This window comes from Erpetoichthys calabaricus, chromosome 18, assembly GCF_900747795.2.
Source record: "Erpetoichthys calabaricus chromosome 18, fErpCal1.3, whole genome shotgun sequence".
Taxonomy (NCBI): Eukaryota; Metazoa; Chordata; class Cladistia; order Polypteriformes; family Polypteridae; genus Erpetoichthys; species Erpetoichthys calabaricus.
Genome location: NC_041411.2, coordinates 54317376 through 54337175, shown reverse-complemented (window position 1 = coordinate 54337175; position 19800 = coordinate 54317376). Strand labels below are relative to the sequence as shown.

The 19800-nt window shown below is 41.0% G+C and overlaps 1 long non-coding RNA gene across 1 annotated transcript; it reads left to right on the top strand.

The window, feature by feature from the left end:
• Window positions 1-17366: 17366 nt before the first annotated feature.
• Window positions 17367-18562, top strand: LOC114668812 (uncharacterized). Its single transcript, XR_003718924.2, has 2 exons — window positions 17367-17520; window positions 18215-18562. It is a non-coding gene; the product is annotated as an uncharacterized LOC114668812 (long non-coding RNA).
• The last annotated feature ends 1238 nt before the right edge of the window (window positions 18563-19800 follow it).

Genomic DNA, 19800 nt, shown 5'->3' with positions numbered 1-19800 from the left:
ACAGTATTTTGATGTGTTTATTTGTTAAAAAACTAGTTCATAGGAACAAATATAATGTAATCCTTTCCAAAGCATTCTTTTTTCACAGAGGATGTGACAAATGGTTTGACTATTACATCTGCTATGTCTTCATTTCGACCAGGCACTTTCCACATTATGTTAACACAGCGCAACAGACGCCTGTACAGGTATATGGTTGGCTGAACAACTGGTCCACACTAAAAGTTTTAACACTTGTTAAAAAAACAAATTGTGCTTATCAGTCACCACTTCACCAGCATCGCAGCTCTGTACACCTTTATCTGGTTGATAATCTCTAGGTGAAAAGGAGATGTGTACATCTCATTTGTGCATCCGCTCCCCTTAGCCTGGTTTTCTTACTTTAGATAAGGCGAATCCAGAATTGAAAAGCCTTGGTACTGTAAAATGAAAGAGCCAACCCAACATCCCTTTAATCCCATTGCTAAAATACTAATTTGACCATCGTGAAAATTAGACACATATGAATAATTTATTTCAACTGATCTTAAAGGAGAAATTTTAAAAGCATTAGTCAAGTAAATTAAGGAATTTTTAGAAATATTTTCTAGCAACCTGAGAGGTGCAAGAGACGGAGGACTGGAATCAACCAATTTACACTGAATACTAATAAAAAGGACTGTTGGCATCTTCTTGTGCTTCTAGCACACCATTAGGGTGTTCTAAGGCTGCATTCACTCAGTACTATTTTGTCCATTTGCCTGCTCATTTATGCCATCCAGCCAAGCCCCCAACCTCCCATTCTGCTCATCCAGGGTCAGAGGCCACCCGCAGGCCACACTATCCCCCAGCTCCAGTTCCATTATCCGACCCAACGTCAGGGTCCACATCCAGGCCAATGATATTTAACAGCTGGGAGACGTAGCCAAACTTCTCTCTAAGTGCTATGTCTGTGAACCTGCACCTCCCAATACCCACTGCTCATGGGGCTGTTTTATAGCCAGTTTCTACATGTATTCCCAATTCCTCTGACAGTATGTGGCCACCTGAGGAATGTGTCCCTCTCTGTTACCAAGGGGTGTTATGCTGCCTTCTTCTCAGGACCCTTGCCCTGGACAGTAACACGAACTCCATCCTTCAGGACAATCAAGGGGTGCCATGTCTGAAGTGATCTGTCATGAGCATGATAGAGGGGTCAACCAACATTAGTGCTAGGTGTGAAAGATAGAGGAATGGAATCAGCTTCTTTACAAATGAAATGACAGTTGGCCTTAGAAATGACAGTTGGCATCTTCTGGAGCCACTTATGCCACATTAGTTTGTTATTCTGTGGGTCTATGCACTCCTTGCTGGTTTGTCTCATTGCCAGCTAATACATGTCATCTGACTCTGCCTCACTCCACTAATACAGGGTCAGAGGCAATCCCTATGTCTATGAACCAATCTAAGGCCAGAGTCGAAATCCAAGGCTAGGCAGCGGCCATGCATCCATGTCTAAATGCTGTGTCTGCTTTCCATTGTACTCATGCTCACAGGGCTGCTTTATAACTGGCCTCTGGCTCTACATGAAAGTGAGCTGTCGCCTGAGGAATGTGTCTCTCACAGGTATTACACTAAGCAAAATCAAGTTAGCAGACACTTACCCAGGTGCTGTCTGAGGAAAAGAACAGAAAACTCCAATTGACAGGTTTCATGGAGAAAATAAAAACACATTGCATGTTACTAGTGGGCAGGAGAATAAACACAGGACTTTGTTGTAAACTGAACCTCCTGAAGCTCTAGATTAGTAAGGAAAAAAAGATAGTTGTAAACTTCAGATGGGTCAAGTCCACTCTGCCCGTGGTTCTCATTGATGGTGAAGATGTGGAGGTGATAGGGATATATGCGTCTATGGGTGCATCTGAATGACAGGCTTGACTGGAATACCATGGAGGAGGTTGAGATAATTTCATGTATACAGGCTACTCTTACAGGGTTTCTACCAGTTTGTAGTGGCCAGTGTATTTTCTGTGCTGTGGTGTGCTGGAAAAATGGCATTTGTGTAGATAATGCCAACAGACTAAACAAACTGATTAAAAAGGCTGGTTCAGTCTTGGCTATCAGGATGGAGTTACTGGAGGAAATGGTAGAACAGAGGTCATTCAGGAAGCTGCTTATTACCTTGGACAACAACACTTATCTCCTGTATGAAGTTTTGGCTAAATATATGATAGATAGATAGATAAGCATGTGCATTTCTAATCACTTTACACTTAAATACCTGCACTTTGCTAATCTGCTTATAGATAGTTCTTGTAACATGTGTATTTGTACCTTGTTAGTATACTTAAGATTATGATAATTCTTGTTATATTTTTTCCCATTGAGATCTAATGTGTTTTCAAAGTGTTCCTAAAGTCTCCAGGACTGTGACTGTGTCCGACATTGTGTTAACTTTCTTTCTTACTATATTCATATCCTCCATTGTCAAATGTCCATAGTTCATCAAAGTGAAAAAATGATGTGGCAGGCTAGTCCATTTTAACCAAAATTTAATTGCAGCAACTCAGAATCGTACTCAGTAGTTTATATGGTCCCCACGTGCTTGTATGCATGCCTGACAACGTCAGGGCATGCTCCTAATGACACAACAGATGGTGTCCTGGGGGTTATCCTCCCAGATCTGGACCAGGGCATCACTGAGCTCCTGGACAGTCTGAGGTGCAACCTGGTGGCGTTGGATGGACTGAAACAATGTCCCAGAGGTGTTCTATTGGATTTAGGTCAGACAAGCATGGGGGCTAGTCAATGGTATCAGTTCCTTCATCCTCCAAGAACTCCTGCATACTCTTGTCAATGAGGCCGGGCATTGTTGTGCACCAGAAGGAACCCAGGACCCACTGCACCAGCATAGGGTCTGACAATGGCTCCAAGGATTTCATCCCGATACCTAATGGCAGTCAAGGTGCCATTGTCTAGCCTGTAGAGGTCTGTGCGTCTCCCCATGGATATGTCTCCCCAGACCATAACTGACCCACCACCAAACTGGTCATGTTGAACGATGTTACAGACAGCATAACGTTCTCCACAGCTTCTCCAGACCCTTTCACAAGAATGAACCTGCTCTCATCTGTGAAAAGCACAGGGCGCCAGTGGTGGACCTGACAATTCTGGTATTCTATGGCAAATGCCAATCGAGCTCCACGGTGCCGGGCAGTGAGCACAGGGCCCATTAGATAGATAGATATCTTTATTAATCCCAAGGGGAAATTCACATACTCCAGCAGCAGCATACTGATACAAAAAACAATATTAAATTAAAGAGTAATAAAAATGCAGGTAAAAACAGACAATAACTTTGAATAATGTTAACGTTTACCCCCTCGGGTGGAATTGAAAAGTTGCATAGTTTGGGGGTGTGACGATGCAGGTTCAGCTCCATGCTCCTCTTCTATTAGGGAGCCCTTGAACCCATCACCGTCGGTAATGTCACCGATGAGCTAGACAGTGAGGCAATAAACAATTGAGCAAGAGGATGCTTAAAAAGTGCAAAGTGCTTTTATTAAAATAAAATCACAAAGTGCAATAGTGCAGTTTTCAAAGTTCAATAAATAAATAAACAATCCATTAAAGAAACGTGGAGGTTAAAAGACACAAAAACAACAATCCTTTAAAACGAGGTTCAAACATCTACAGGAAGCATTATTTAAAAACAAATGACAATCCCAGTGCTTCTTAGTTACTCTGGCAGTCCTCCTGCTACTCCCGTTTGGGCTGCTCTACAGGCGAGACGCTCTTTCTGCAGCTGGCCTTCTACCTGCTCCTACTGCAATTGTCAGTAGCCTTTCTGATCCTCGGCTCCGGTCGGCTTACCCTGACAGTGACCTGGGAAATCCACCAACGGCCAAGGCTCTCACGTGGTGGACACCACATTCCCATGTCCCGATTCCCCGCGGTCTTCCGTGGAGAATCATCCACTTTCTCGTCACTCCCGTCCTTCATAAAGCTCTGCGGGAGCGACAACTACGCCTGGGGTGTCGGCCTCACACCCAGGTTGTCTGTTCAGCTGCTGTGAGCTTGTTCACTTACTCACTTGCACCGGCGCACTCGCACTCGCACTCGCACTCGCACTCGCACTCTTCCTTCCTTCCTTCCTTCCTTCCTTCCTTCCTTCCTTCCTTCCTTCCTTCCTTCCTTCCTTCCTTCCTTCCTTCCTTCCTTCCTTCCTTCCTTCCTTTCAGTCTCTTTCTTTCCTGTTCTCCCCCTCTTTACCGGCTCGCGCTTCGTTATTTATGCAGGGAGGACATGGCAGCTGCAGCCCATTAGCCACAGGAACAATCATGGATGTGGGCAGTTTCCCACCTGTGCACTTAGGTGAAAACCGCCCACACCGCAGATTGCCCTGCGGCTTGCTACAGCCACCACGCCCCCTCGCTAAGCAGCGAGCGCGGCGATTATTTATTTAAAATAAAACGGCCTTTGCTGGAAGAGCTGTGGACCCATAACACCACAGGGGGAGGAACGATCTCCTCAGTCTGTCAGTGGAGCAGGACAGTGACAGTAGTCTGTCTCTGAAGCTGCTCCTCTGTCTGGAGATGACACTGTTTAGTGGATGCAGTGGATTCTCCATAATTGATAGGAGCCTGCTGAGCACCTGTCGCTCTGCCACAGATGTCAAACTGTCCAGCTCCATGCCTACAATAGAGCCTGCTTTCCTCACCAGTTTGTCCAGGCGTGAGGCGTCCTTCTTCTTAATGCTGCCTCTCCAGCAAATCACCGCGTAGAAGAGGACACTCGCCAGAACCGTCTGATAGAACATATGCAGCATCTTATTGCAGATGTTGAAGGACGCCAGTCTTCTAAGGAAGTATAGCCGGCTCTGTCCTCTCTTGCACAGAGAATCTGTATTGGCAGTCCAGTCCAATTTATCATCCAGCTGCACTCCCAGGTATTTATAGGTCTGCACCCTCTGCACACAGTCCCCTCTGATGATCATGGGGTCCATGAGGGGTCTGGGCCTCCTAAAATCCACCACCAGCTCCTTGGTTTTGCTGGTGTTCAGGTGTAGTGGTTTGAGTCACACCATTTAACAAAGTCCTTGATGAGGTTCCTATACTCCTCCTCCTGCCCACTCCTGATGCAGCCCACGATAGCAGTGTCGTCAGCGAACTTTTGCGCGTGGCAGGACTCCGAGTTGTATTGGAAGCCCGATGTATATAGGCTAAACAGGACCGGAGAAAGCACAGTCCCCTGCGGCGCATTAGAGGACATCGGGCCGTCAGGCCACCCTCATGAAGTTTTTCTGATTGTTTGGTCAGAGACATTCACATCAGTGGCCTGCTGGAGGTAATTTTGTAGGACTCTGGCAGTGCTCATCCTGTTCCTCCTTGCCCAAAGAAGCAGATACTGGTCCTGCTGATGCATTAAGGACCTTCTACTGCCCTGTCCAGCTCTCCTAGAGTAATTGTCTGTCTCTTGGAATCTCCTCCATGATCTTGAGACTGTGCTGGAAGACACAGCAAACCTTCTGGCAATGACACGTATTGATGTGCCATCCTGGAGTAGTTGGACTGTCTGTGCCACCTCTGTAATAATTGTGCTGAACCTCAACTTATGATTATATTTTTGCTATGTATGTACTATTGAGGGACTTTTTTTTTAATCAGGTGGTCACTTTATTTTAACAAGCAATGTAAATAACCTGTTTACTTTTTATCCTCAGATCACATTCTATTTGTTTACCAAACAGAACTGAATATTTTCATTTTCTATACAATACTGTAATTACTGTACAGTTCAGCAGGCTAAAATAACACAGTGAGACACACAAACACACTCACTATGCATACATACTACAGGTGCTGTCATTGGTTCCCCTGTGGATTGGACTGTTGAATCTACACAATGGCTGTACTATCTATCTATCTATCTATCTATCTATCTATCTATCTATCTATCTATCTATCTATCTATCTATCTATCTATCTATCTATCTATCTATCTATCTATCTATCTATCTATCTATCTACATGCTGGGGTCTTTGGCACATGTCATCCCAGTAGAATGTGAGGGGTCACCAATGGTTTATCCTGTTCCTCAAGAAGGACTTGTCTCCTTCTCCCTGTTCCAGTCTCGATTCAAGTTTGTCCAGATGACAAAACTGTTTTTTTCTAAGATGTTCGATATGTTGAAAAAAAATGCCTGTGGCCAGCATCCAGTGTAATGTTTTGTCTGAATTCTCCACTCCTCTTTTTGCAGCATATAGTCCATTATCATTTCTGACCATGGAATCTCCTATCCCTGTGCAGTGTACTCCTCAAGATCACATTGTGCACCAAGGATGTGTCATTTGTTTAGACAAACTTTAATGTTTTCACTGGTCTGTTCTGTGTGGCCAGTAGTTGAGATGGGAGCTCTGGCTTATTTTTCCTTATAGCTCTAAGCATTGTTACCTTCCTCTTGAGAAGCTACTGCCCCAGTTTGTGTAAAAGTAAAAGTTATTGCATATGGTGTTGTGGCCATGCAGCTTATATCATGTCCAGGGCAACCCTCATGCCTTAATTTCTCACAGGAGTTCCTCCATCTGACTTCCCTTTGTTAATGAAATGACATTCTCTGCTCTTCTGTATCTATATGCTTCCCTTGAGCATGTTATTCATAGCTTTAGACTGGTTTATCATTTTTATGCAGATGATGCTTGGATCTATTTCAGTGTTAAAAGTGACACTTCATCACAGCTTTCTCAGCTCACAACTCGCCTCAGTGAAATTAAATTAAAACCTGAATAGAGCAAAACTCTTTAAAGTTTAATTGCAACAAAACTGAACTCCTGCAAAGTGGTACTACAGTGCAACTTTAGAAAACAAGCTCCTCTTCAGTCATTCTTGGTGATGATCTCATCAGACCTTCTTTTACTGCAAAGAATCTTGGAGTTACTTTGATTCCTCCTTTCTTATTTCACCCATGTAAACAATATTAAGAAACTTTCTTACTTCCACCTGTGTCATAATTCTTATGTTTGCTCATTCCTCTCCTTTTCTAATGCTGAGAATCTTGTCCCTGCTTTTATCACATTTCATATTAATTAATGTAAGTCAATACTGGCAGGTGCCAATTCTAATCTCAGCTCCAGCTGATTCAAAACTCAACTGCAAGAGTCCTGACACAGACTGGCAACAGCAAGCACATCACAGCCATCCTGCTGCACCTTCACTGCTCCTTGTGCCTTACAGGATTGAATATAAAATTCTGTTATTAACCTGCCCACTAAGGTTCTCTTATTCTGGCCATCTTGTTGTGCCCCTACTAACCTGCACTCTGTGGGTGACAGCAGGGCCTTCAGCTGTATAGCATCCAGACTTTGGAATGACCTCTCAAAAGTAATGAGATCAGCTGACTCTATTAATTTTTGTTTTTTTAACTCATTCGTTTAGGAAGACATTAAACAGACCTGTCATTCTGCCCCTTCTTTCAGTTTCCCCCATCTATCTGTCCATGTTCTCAGGGTTTGCATTTTATCACAAATTATGTAATTTGTTCAAGATTGTTTTGTAGTATTATATGTTGTATATTAGTCTGGATTATTGTCTTTTATTCTATTTGAATGTTTTGTATATCCTGTAGTTATCTTTATTTAGTGAAGATATTATTTGTAGCCAATGTTATATAGGTCCTGTTGTTATTTTTGAATTTTGGGTATAGGAAGGGTGCTTTATAAATAAATTGTGTTATTATTAGTATTTTTCTTTTTTTCTTTTGGTGGTCCATCGTTTATAATAATAAGTGACAAAAACTAGAGCAGTTCTATATAAGGCAATTAATATATAACATAATTCAATGTAGAACATGTGTTGCGGTTTTCTTCACATATATGTTTAAAAATATTAGATTGGCTGAAATGATCATTCTAAATTGGCTTAGAACAATATTACACACATGAATCGTATATTTTAAAAAATGTAAACACATTTATTATTAACATTTTACTAAATGATCCGTATTGTTTAGTTTGATGTATGACACGACGTGATGGCAGAAACCCTCCGAACTTCACAATGATGCGTATTATTTGGTTTGATGTACTATTTTTCCTTCTCATTTTTATCTCTTAATTTTTGAATGGGTCCTTGACCCGATGTTACTTTCTGGGCTTTGCAGAGACCGGCCAAAACCTTCCCAAAGTCATTTTACAAAGTCAGTTCTGAAACTGCGGTGACGTTACTTCCGAGTTGAGAAGAGTCTAGCTGCAGCCCACAATACCTATGATGTCAGACACGGAACTCCCTTCATATCACGGCACATGTGTGTGTTTAGCTGTCAAGGGCGTTCTGTGACTGACACTATGGGCGTTCCATGTCTGATGTCAGAGGTATTGCTGTCTGCAGCTTCACTCTGTTGGCCCCCGCATGCACGCAGTGATGCTGTCATCATCTTGCAGTTGCTCCTATCTCAGATTAAAAGAACAGAGAGACTTAATGCATAAGTGAGAAGACAGTAAGTGAACACATGGCCCAGTCATCACAGACACATTGTGTGGCGAGCCTCTGCACTTGCAGTTACACCAGCGGTGGACAAAGCAATTCCTGCCTGTATTCAGAGGTTTGGTGTACAGCACAGCTTGGGGGGTGGGGGGGGGGGGGGGTGTCAGTGTCTTAAATGAGTAGCATCCACTTGCAGAGCCACAGTACCATACGTCACCGCAGTTGTAGACCCGGAGTTGCAGACTCGGACAACAGAGTGAAGCTGCAGACCGCAATACCTCTGAAGTCAGACACGGAACGCCCTCCATATCACGGAATGCCCTTGACAGCTAAACTCACCCATGTGCACAACACGCCCATGTAATGACGTGATTATCCCTTTCCTAGCGTCAATCGCATCATGCCCTCTGCGAGACAGTATTGATGCGTTCATTGCGAGTATGCTGCAGTTATACAACTTACAGCAGTTTTCTGTTTGGGCAAACATAAATGACTTCCAGTTTCACACTTATGCTATCCAACCATTCTAAGCTCTTTAACGTTTGTAATACTTTGCCAATATAAAGAACATTTTTTTTTTTTTACTATTTTTAATGGTTGTTCATTACGTTTTCTCCTGAAGCGTTACATTATAGTAAAAGTAACAAATCTTATTATCATCCAGTGTTTCAAACAGAATGTACCTCATGAAACTCATACCTAGAAATTTTCAATCTATAAATGTATTTCATATTCTCACTAGCAAATTATACACATGTGAAACAATAATAAGCTTAATTAATTTTACAAGGTTTGCAAAAACAGTGCTATATATATAAAACTGGTTCTAAAGTTGACAGGGAAACATTTTAGGAAACAGTCATTTATTTATTGATTTGATCCATCAATGTTTTCAATACTAAAAGCTGTATGTGTGAAATTCTGTATGTCATGTCAATATCTATAGAACGACATGTGACAGCCAGGAAATTTACATAATTTTGCATTTTTGAATAACTTTTGAGTTTGAGACAATCGTGATTGATCTTAAACCTTTTTCATGCAACATTTAAGTAGATCGCAAAGACCCAACTTAGATCAACATAAAAACAAACTGTCTTTGAGTCATCGTCTTTTTTTATTTTTTGATAAATATCAAATAATATTACTACTACTACTAATAATAATAAAAATAAATATTGGGTCCATTGCAGTGTGCATTTAGCAGGGAATCATCCTGAGGTGATCTCATCATTAAACATGCAGTATTTATTGTCTTGTGCATACAGTAGAATGATATTGTTACTTACATGTCTCTCCAGAACAGTGATAATATAATAAAACACAAAAAATATACATTGAATACAATATACAGTATAGATATATTCAGGTATATTTCAAATATTTTTACATAGTCTTTTTTCTTACAATGTTTGTTATTACGATTGGATGTTCAGTAACTCCACAACTATAACACTTTCTCTGAAGCCATACTGAGGGCCATTGGTTCTTTACTATTTGCCAGAAGGCAGGAGTAAGAAAAACAGTTGTGCAGAATGGCTGAGTGTGTAATAATCTTAGCAGAATGTCTTTTAGATATCCTGGACAGAAGGCAGGGTGCCAGTAATATTTTGTGGCTTTCAGCACCCTCTACAGTGACCCAAGCGTGTGTGCCCTACCAGGATGTGATGCAGCCAGTGAATATGGACTACAGACTGCACCTGTGAGACATCTCAGGAAGGCATTGGTGAACTTGGCAATAGACAAACCGTGCTGTTCCCTCATCAGTGATTGTTACTGGATGAAATTTAAACAAGTTCACCATTTCCACAGCACCCTACAATAACAAACCACAGAGTAATCCATTCTCTGAAGTCTATGACCTGCTCCTTAATTTTCGGACATTAAAGGTCAGATTGTCCTGGGGCCACTGAGTCAGCAGATAGACCTCTTGTCTGCAAGCCATTTCATCATTGTTGGTGATCACATCTATGACGGTGATGTCATTAGCATTTTTAATAATGGAGCTGGTGTGGTGTCTGGACACACAGTCACACTGGGGCAGTGGTTCTCAAACTGTGGGGCAGGCGCCCCTAGGGGGGGTGCAAAGTAACAAAAAGGAGGGCACGAAGATGTGAAAAAAAGAAAACAAGAATCAAAAATATGAAAAATACATCTATTGAAACCAAAACAAATTAACTTAAACTACATTCTGATACAAGAAAAATAAATATAGAGTTAGATAAATGTTGATAAAAGTTAAGTAGGTATAATAAAATATGCATCTATGATATATCATTAATTAAAAAAGAACAAATTAGCATTAGTGGGCTGCTTTAAAAAAAAACGTTAGGGGGACGCGATTAAAACTGTTATGAAAACTCAGGTCGCAAATATTTAAAGGTGGAGAAACGCTGCACTGGGGGATTAGCACACTACCCTATAGTGTGCCTGGGATGAGGGTGAGCATAGGAGATATGATAATGGCAATCTGCAAAGCCAAGGTCTGTTCGCTATGAAGCCCAAAATCCAGTTCTGTTGGCAGAACAGTATTGAATGCTAAGCTATTGTCTGTAAACCATTAGAGTGTCCTGACCAGCTGCATCACTGTCTGGTATGGCAACTGCAACATATCCGACCGCAAGCACCAGCAAAGGATAGCTATCTATCTATCTAGTGTGCATGTAGAGAAGAACTGAACTCATACTGACCTTTAAGTATTTTGATATCTTGACATCCTTCTGCTGTGAAACATTCTGACCTGCCATTGTTTACACATGTCTTAAACAACTACAGTGGTGTGAAAAACTATTTGCCCCCTTCCTGATTTCTTATTCTTTTGCATGTTTGTCACACAAAATGTTTCTGATCATCAAACACATTTAACCATTAGTCAAATATAACACAAGTAAACACAAAATGCAGTTTTTTAAATGATGGTGTTTATTATTTAGGGAGAAAAAAAAATCCAAACCTACATGGCCCTGTGTGAAAAAGTAATTGCCCCCTTGTTAAAAAATAACCTAACTGTGGTGTATCACACCTGAGTTCAATTTCCGTAGCCACCCCCAGGCCTGATTACTGCCACACCTGTTTCAATCAAGAAATCACTTAAATAGGAGCTGCCTGACACAGAGAAGTAGACCAAAAGCACCTCAAAAGATAGACATCATGCCAAGATCCAAAGAATTCAGGAACAAATGAGAACAGAAGTAATTGAGATCTATCAGTCTGGTAAAGGTTATAAAGCCATTTCTAAAGCTTTGGGACTCCAGCGAACCACAGTGAGAGCCATTATCCACAAATGGCAAAAACATGGAACAGTGGTGAACCTTCCCAGGAGTGGCCGGCCGACCAAAATTACCCCAAGAGCGCAGAGACGACTCATCCGAGAGGTCACAAAAGACCCCAGGACAACGTCTAAAGAACTGCAGGCCTCACTTGCCTTAATTAAGGTCAGTGTTCACGACACCACCATAAGAAAGAGACTGGGCAAAAACGGCCTGCATGGCAGATTTCCAAGACGCAAACCACTGTTAAGCAAAAAGAACATTAGGGCTCGTCTCAATTTTGCTAAGAAACATCTCAATGATTGCCAAGACTTTTGGGAAAGTACCTTGTGGACTGATGAGTCAAAAGTTGAACTTTTTGGAAGGCAAATGTCCCGTTACATCTGGCGTAAAAGGAACACAGCATTTCAGAAAAAGAACATCATACCAACAGTAAAATATGGTGGTGGTAGTGTGATGGTCTGGGGTTGTTTTGCTGCTTCAGGACCTGGAAGGCTTGCTGTGATAGATGGAACCATGAATTCTACTGTCTACCAAAAAATCCTGAAGGAGAATGTCCGGCCATCTGTTCGTCAACCCAAGCTGAAGCGATCTTGGGTGCTGCAACAGGACAATGACCCAAAACACACCAGCAAATCCACCTCTGAATGGCTGAAGAAAAACAAAATGAAGACTTTGGAGTGGCCTAGTCAAAGTCCTGACCTGAATCCAATTGAGATGCTATGGCATGACCTTAAAAAGGCGGTTCATGCTAGAAAACCCTCAAATAAAGCTGAATTACAACAATTTTGCAAAGATGAGTGGGCCAAAATTCCTCCAGAGTGCTGTAAAAGACTCATTGCAAGTTATCGCAAACGCTTGATTGCAGTTATTGCTGCTAAAGTTGGCCCAACCAGTTATTTGGTTCAGGGGGCAATTACTTTTTCACACAGGACCATGTAGGTTTGGATTTTTTTTTCTCCCTAAATAATAAAAACCATCATTTAAAAACTGCATTTTGTGTTTACTTGTGTTATATTTGACTAATGGTTAAATGTGTTTGATGATCAGAAACATTTTGTGTGACAAACATGCAAAAGAATAAGAAATCAGGAAGGGGGCAAATAGTTTTTCACACCACTGTATTATCATACACTGATAATTTCTGTATTATCTATATCTATTATTTATTGTTTATTTATTATACTAGCAAAATACCCGCGCTTCGCAGCAACAAAGTACTGCCTTAAAATTTTTATTAAGAAGAAAAGTAAACCTTTTTAAACTGAGGGAAAATATACCAATAATTATTTGTTAAGGATCTGTTTTTATACCACATTGTCAGTTCGGCCCTCCGGTTGTAATATGACGAAAGCTGTGCGCTGAGCTTACTCTTGAGCATGCAACGTATAGTTGGCCATGTGAAAAGCAATCTTGCCTCAAATCAATGCCAACCTTTTTGTAGGGGCTATCCCTGAGACTTATTAATTGCCATTGCGAAGCAGAGCCTTACTGGAAATTGGAGGCGTTTGAATTGAAATGGGAGATCAGAGGGTATGACAGAGATGCGAGGAATAAAAACTCTCTCCCTTGAGCCACTCCCCTGTTGCCTCAATTAGGTTCTTTTGCAGACACGTGACCTGAAGTCTCGTGCCATTACAAAGTTTTTCGGTGGCTGTAAGTTTCTCAGTAACATTATTGGTGCCCCAACCTTCAAAATTAGATTATGCTCAGGAGTGCCTGGAGGATTCAGAGTGTGGAGAAACTCTACCAGATAGTGCACTGCGTCTTCCACTTCTACAACTGAATCCACAGACTGATATGTTTTCGGTTGTGAAGGTAGTTCTTGAAGTAAAATGTAGTTTATAGTCGTAGTCATGTCATTTCTTGGTGTCAGGATAGCTCTCTCCCTCAACCATGACACGTCGTTTTTGTGGAGATTTCGTAGATTGGGGTAAGCATTTTGAAGAAGGCTTTGTAAGAGGCATTGGCGGTTGTCCAAAGGTGTAAAATATTTGGCCATTTCGGTACACTTGAAAGCGACAACTGAACAATTCAGCGGCAGCCATCAACTCACATGCAGAACCATAGGTGAAGGGCTTAAGCATTTCACTCTTATAGTGCTCCTGTGTAGTATAATTATCTCCTGTACCATCATCAGTCCACACCTTGAACCTGTCCCAGTCATTCAATACATAAGACACATTGTTCTTCCGGATATCAAGAGTGAGCCTGATATGGCCGTGCAATATGTAACACAGAGAATGGAAAAAGGCAGGCACCATCTCCAGGCATGGAAACCACTCAGTAAGTGACAGTTCTTTGATTGTTGGTGATCACCTCGATAGATATGTTAATGGGAGTACGGTTGGAACGATAAAGGAAATGGGTACCTGAACAATGTAAACTAAGTCTAAAATACCTACACAATAACTATAATCGTAATAAACGAACAATAAAACAGCAGAGAAGCCGTGGATTAAATAAAAAGGCTGCAGTTATCAGCAGGGAGACGTGAATACCGTGGCAAAGCAAGGAAGGGAATGAAGAGACCAGAGCGACAGACGGCCTTATATAGGCAGGCAGCCAACTACGTGGAAGGCGTGGGGATGGGGGACCCAATGCCGCCTCACACGGTGACCGAGCTACAAGCTATGGATGTATATATGTACGTAAGTAGGATTCAGTTAGCGTTGGGAACCCGCGTACCAAATTTCTTGAAGATGGGCCCATAAGTAACAAAGACCATTGGAAAGTTCAATATGGGGTCCGACAGTGGCGTCATACCACCAAAATAAGTATGTACATCGGTTTTGGTTAGCGCAAGGAAGATGCCTACCAAATTTCGTAAAGATGGTGCCATAAATAAGAAAGTTTAACATGGCGGATGTTGTCGACCGTTATGACCGTTATGTGTAGAATTTCGGCTGACAGTGGCGTCATACCACTGAAATAAGTACGTACATTGGTTTCAGTTAGCGCAGGGAAGCCACCTACCAAATTTCGTGAAGATGGGGCCATAAATAAGAAAGTTTAACATGGCGGACATTGTCGACTGTTATGACCGTTACACATAGAATTTCGAAATGAAACCTGCTTAACTTTTGTAATAAGCTGTAAGAAATGAGCCTGCCAAATTTCAGCCTTCTACCTACATGGGAAGTTGGAGAATTAGTGATGAATGAGTCAGTGAGGCTTTGCCTTTTATAAGTATAGATTACATATCTTACACATCAATATTGCTGCTACTTCTTTGTTTTGTCTTTGCACAATGTCTTGTCTTGTTTGTGTTTTAATTTTAAATTTTAATTTTAATTTTAATTCTATTTGAATTTATTATTTGCACATCATGTTGTTACACTGTGGACCTTGAGCTTCGCAATTTCGTCTATCTATATACAGTACTTGTATATGGTTGAGATGACAATAAAGTTCACTTTGACTTTGACTTTGATAAACATAAGTAAGAGCAGTTTTTACATTATCCAAATGGGCCAAGATGATGTGGAGTACAAGACTTAACTGCTGTACCAGTATGCATCATGGAGATGGAGAAGTGGAGCAAAGTTATGTACTAAGTTAAAAGTTATTTAGAAGTCTGAATGAGTGCAGTTAATTATAAAATGAATTATCACATATAACACACAGACTGTTATGAACATAAAAAAGCATAAATAAACAGATAGGCACATTTTAAACATTACAAAAGATGTAAATCATGAAACACATATATTCTCCCCCTCTCTCTCTTATTACATACATATATACATACATGCACACACCTACATATATAATATATATTAATAATCCTGATCTTGAGTATACTGTTACATGGCATTGTTTGATACAGTGGTTCTCATATTCAGTCCCCAGGGGCTGCAGATTTTTACTTTTAATTAGACTCCCATCTTGAACTTGCAAACCAACAGTCTAGGTCTTGAAAGTTAAAGTAATGTATCAAAACACAAAGATCATTGTTATAACTACCACATAGAGGAGTGTAACCTGTGGGGGGCATTTAGCACCCAAACCCTTCACTCAAACACACACACAAGTTCCAGGTTCAAATATGAATATATTTTAATGAAATAAAGCACACAATCCCAGTCAGGACATCCATCCATGTCTGCCATCCATTATATGGGTCCTTTGAGTAGACAAGGAACTGTTGAACCAGGTCAGAGAGACAGTCCATCTCCACTTTTCTTTACAGTGAGTCACTGAACAAATCCACTGAACAAAATTACATCACTGTTGGCCTTCTGCCACATGTTGTTCCTTGGAAATTGTAGAAGTCGACAAAATCAAAACAAAACATAACAACCTAATTGGTAGAACAGCAGCAACTGATGGGGACTTTTTTTTACGTCACATCTCATCAAGAAATAAGTGCATATCCTTCATGCAGTCAAAGTAAATAACAAGGAGGACATGACTTCTTCAGTATCTTCATTGTCTCTCCTTTGGTCTAATTTTCCAAATGTGTGCATTACTTCATCCTCCTCCATATCCAGAATTCTTGGCCTGAGTACTGTCCCAACAAGTTGGTCTTTGTTGGCATCCAGTCAGTCATAAGTAGTCAGGATGTTTTTGATCAGTGAAGACTTTTTTTGTGAAAAAAAAAAAATACTGAGTGTTAAGTATTTTATTAGGAACATCAATATATTACCTCCTGCGGTGGGTTGGCACCCTGCCCGGGATTGGTTCCTGCCTTGTGCCCTGTGTTGGCTGGGATTGGCTCCAGCAGACCCCCGTGACCCTGTGTTCGGATTCAGCGGGTTGGAAAATGGATGGTTGGAAGGATATATTAACTCCACTTTTACTCAAAGAACAGTCATATCAGTTTATGAAATAAACACACCAATATGACCACAGCATGTCATAGGAATGCTTAGCTCTATTGATTTCTCTTGCTTTTTGTCTCTACTCCCTGTATTCATGAGGTAGAGTAAAAAAAAAATAAAAATAAACTTGTGTACAACCATAGCAGTTTGTCTTCAAGGGAATGTTTATGTCTAGTTAGAAACCATTCAGAAACTGCACAAATAATTACAAATGACTAAGTACTCTGAAGTGAAAAAAGCATAAATTTTTATTTACTAATACATTGCTGTATTCAATTAATTGTACTTAAGTCAGTACCTGAAAGACAAAAATAGTCCAATTACCACAATATATTCACTTGTGAAGGCCAAATTCATCATTTCAAATAATATGTAATTTAATTGTTCTCCAATTTAGTAAATATACTTTAAAAATCACTAAAACATTCACCTAAACATATTGCAATAGAAATGAAACATATAAAAAGTATATCGATTTTGACAAGGCGTTCGACTCAGTTGATTGAGGTGCCCTGTGGGACATCCAGAATATTCGTGGGATCCCTTCGAGTTTGCTGGATATCATGGCCGGCCTGTACACTGGTACTATGAGTGCTGTGCAGAGTGGAGGCAGGACCTCTGCGTTTTTCCCAGTTGATTCTGGGGTTTGTCAGGGGTGTGTTCTTGCTCCTACTCTATTCAAGTCACGTTCAGGTTCAGGTTGTGGGGCATTCACTGGTACAGAACGTTACCGCACCCACCACATGACGAAACAGCTCAGGATCCTGGTTGGCAACGTGCCAGGCAAACACGTAGTTCAGTCCCACCCTCCAGATATTACTATCAATCTGCCAAAACCAGGTGTTAGAAGCCGCTGAGAACCCTTCTCTTCGTTACCAGTCTGAAACGGTGAAAAAGTAAAAGTAATAAGAGGTTTAACAGACGTCATTGAAGTGGATCATGAATTTGTGTAACGTTAATGAAAATGGCCAGGAGATGTCACTAGAGAGGTGAGTATCAAATGCTTCGAAGCTTCAATAAGATTTCTGACACAATTGCTTCAAACGTTTTGATGCTTCGTGAGGTTTCACTCTGCCCATCACTAGCCACAACCACTCATAAATGATACACACGTGACTGTGAATTTTGGCAAGAACATAACGGGTTCTGCGCTCCAACTTGAAATATGAAATGTACAATTTTTAATTTCTCACTTATTTAAATAATTTTTTAATTTATTGGACATGCATGTTTGCATCTTTTTAAGTTTGCAACTTGAAGGTTCGTATGTAGGGGACTTACTGTACTTATAAACCAGAGCACACAACAAGATGCTGATCTGCTTATGATAAACAGTGGGAGGTCGAGCTTTTAGTTGCAAAGCCCCGAAGCTGTGGAATAGCGTGCCTGTTACTACAAGAGGTGCCCCATCAGTCTCAGCAGGGTAAACACTCACTACTTCAGTTTATCATACCCTGAGTAGAACTGCTGATTAGCTGTTCATAGTGCATCTTATTTGTTAGTCATTAATACTAAAATATAAGTAATAGATTAATAAAGTATCTATCTATCTATCTATCTATCTATCTATCTATCTATCCTATCTATCTATCTATCTATCTATCTATCCTATCTATCTATCTATCTAATATGATATTTATAAATTGTTACTAAAGTTCACCCTATTCTGTTTTCTCTTCTCAGTATTCTCACATGGCACTTGGTGCCAGTGTTCTACTGCCAAGTTGAGCAATCCTTTCATCATATTGCCTAGCAGCACTGACTCAGCTTTGGAATGGCCAGTAGTGGGGAGTGGGCTTATTGGCTGAGGTCTTCGAAACTGTCCCAGTGTCTGGCTTGTCTGGCTCCTTTTCAACAATGTGGCAGTGGTTCTACAATTATGACATATTTGTTACGTATTTGAAGAAATCTGTATCCTCATATGTGATAGTTCAGTATTTACTGAGTGGTGTAATATATTCTTGCATTTTGCCTTCTAGTTTGTACTATTTGATTGTATTTGTGAGTTAGCAATTATAGATTTTCCAATTAGCTCTGTGAAGAGGATTACTTGTCTTCTGTTTTGTGTATTATAATTATCCCTTTTTTGACACCCATTGCACACCCAACCTAATTGGAAGGGGGCCACTCTCTGAATTACCTTCCCAAGATTTCTTTCATTTTTTCCCCATAAGAGTCTTTTTTTTAGGAATTTTTTGTAGTCTTCTTAGGGAGTCAAGTCTGGGGATCTGTCAAAAACTGGGTCTGATAAAGCCCATTGCAGCATTCCTTGTGGGATTTTGGGCTATACAAGAAACAAATAGTTGTTGTTGTTATTAGAATATCTAAGGTTACAGCTTGTAATGTAAGGTGACAGGCACCCCAAAATATAGGATGTAGCAAGATTATTTAAAGTTTTATATGCCATTAGAATTATTTTTAAGTCAATTATAAAGTACATGGATAACCAATGTAACAATGCTAAAAACTGGAGAAATGTGCTCAGATTTTCTTTTTCTAGTTAAGATTCTTCCTGCAGTGTTCTGAACATAATTGCAACCTATTGATGTCTTTCTTAGGTAGTCCTGTTAGGAGTTCATGTTCAGGTTCAGGTTGTGGGGCATTCACTGGTACAGAGCGTTACCGCACCCACCACATGACGAAACAGCTCAGGATCCTGGTTGGCAATGTGCCAGGCAAACACGTGGTTCGGTCCCACCCTCCAGATATTATCATCTATCTGCCAAAACCAGGTGTTACGTGAGAGTCCTCTTGGCCTGGTCCAGCCACTTGGGTCTCTCAACAATTAGGATCCTGCAAGGCAGATCACCCTTGGAGAACAGCGCCACATGTCCATAGTGCTGTAACTGACATTCCCTCACAATGCAAGTAATGTGTCTCTTTAGGGACTCTATCAGCAACCGATCATTCGACAGAAAGTCAAACCAGCGGGTACCCAAGGATTCTCCGAAGAGACACTGTACCGAAGGAGTCCAGTCTTTGTCTCAGATAGATAGACAGATATCGGGAGAGCCATACACTCCTTTCCAGTGAACTCATGACCCCCCAAGCTCTCCCAACCCCTCTACTGACTTCATAGGAAGGGTCACCAGAGGCATGCCAAGCTATGTAAACCTCTCGACAAGGTCAACACTCTCTGCAGACACACTGCTGATGGCTGTGCCTAAGAGGTCTTTAAAAGCCTGGATCTTGGTTTTATCCAGGACACTCACAAGCCCATACACTCAGACTCCTCACTCAGTCTTTCGAGAGCCCCAATCAGAGCCTCC